This window comes from Arachis ipaensis, chromosome B6 (genome assembly GCF_059453495.1).
Source record: "Arachis ipaensis isolate K30076 ecotype BB chromosome B6, ASM5945349v1, whole genome shotgun sequence".
Lineage (NCBI taxonomy): Eukaryota > Viridiplantae > Streptophyta > Magnoliopsida > Fabales > Fabaceae > Arachis > Arachis ipaensis.
In genome coordinates this window covers 126004669-126005833 of record NC_142441.1, presented here as the reverse complement: position 1 = coordinate 126005833, position 1165 = coordinate 126004669, and the positions used below count along the sequence as shown (strand labels likewise).

The 1165-nt window shown below is 35.7% G+C and overlaps 1 non-coding gene across 1 annotated transcript; it reads left to right on the top strand.

The window, feature by feature from the left end:
* Positions 1-108, top strand: LOC148562647 (small nucleolar RNA R71). Its single transcript, XR_015886557.1, has one exon. It is a non-coding gene; the product is annotated as a small nucleolar RNA R71 (small nucleolar RNA).
* The last annotated feature ends 1057 nt before the right edge of the window (positions 109-1165 follow it).

The following is a 1165-nucleotide window of genomic DNA, read 5'->3' as shown; positions in this document are numbered from 1 at the left end:
AAGCATGTCAGAAGGACACTTTTTGGTCAGTTCCTTGTATCTCTCCCAAGCTTCATAGAGGGATTCACCTTCTTTCTGTCTGAAGGTTTGAACATCCACTCTAAGCTTACTCAGCTTTTGAGGAGGAAAGAACTTGGCTAAGAAAGCCTTGACCAGCTTATCCCAAGAGTTCAGGCTATCCTTAGGTTGAGAGTCCAACCATATTCTAGCTCTGTCTCTCACAGCAAAAGGGAAAAGCATGAGCCTGTAGACTTCAGGATCTACTCCATTAGTCTTAACAGTATCACAGATCTGCAAGAATTCAGTTAAGAACCGAAAGGGATCTTCAGATGGAAGTCCATGAAACTTGCAATTTTGTTGCATCAGAGAAACCAATTGAGGTTTCAGCTCAAAATCGTTTGCTCCGATGGTAGGGATGGAGATGCTTCTTCCATGTAAATTGGAATTAGGTGCAGTAAAGTCACCAAGCATCCTCCTTGCATTATTATTATTTTCGGCTGCCATCTCCTCTTCCTGTTCAAAAATTTCTGTAAGGTTATCTCTGGATTGTTGTATTTTAGCTTCTCTTAGTTTCCTCTTCAGAGTCCTTTCAGGTTCAGGGTCTGCTTCAACAAGAATGTTCTTGTCCTTGCTCCTGCTCATATGAAAAAGAGGGAACAGAAAAATAATAATAATAGGGATCCTTTTTACCCAGGTATAGAGGTTCCCCTGTGTGAGTAGAAGAAGAAAAGAATGTAATGTAAAGAAGGAAAGAAGAGAAAATTCGAACACAGATGGCAGAGGGGATTCGAATTTGGGTGAGATGAAGTGTTAGTAGATGAATAAATAAATAGAAGGAGATGAGAGAGAAAGAGGATTTTCGAAAATAAAATTTTGAAAAGGGGTTAGTGATTTTCGAAAATTAGGAATGAAAGCAAATTAAAATTAAAAATTGAAACAATTAGTTAATTAAAAAGAATTTTTGAAAAAGAGGAAGGTATTTTCGAAAATTAGAGAGGGATGGTTAGTTAGGTAGTTTTTGAAAGAGATAAGAAACAAACAAAAAGTTAGTTAGTTAGTTGAAACAAATTTGAAAATCAATTTTGAAAAGATAAGAAGATAAGAAGTTAGAGGAGATATTTTAAAATAAAAAAAATTTTATGAAAAAGATATGATTTTGGAGAAG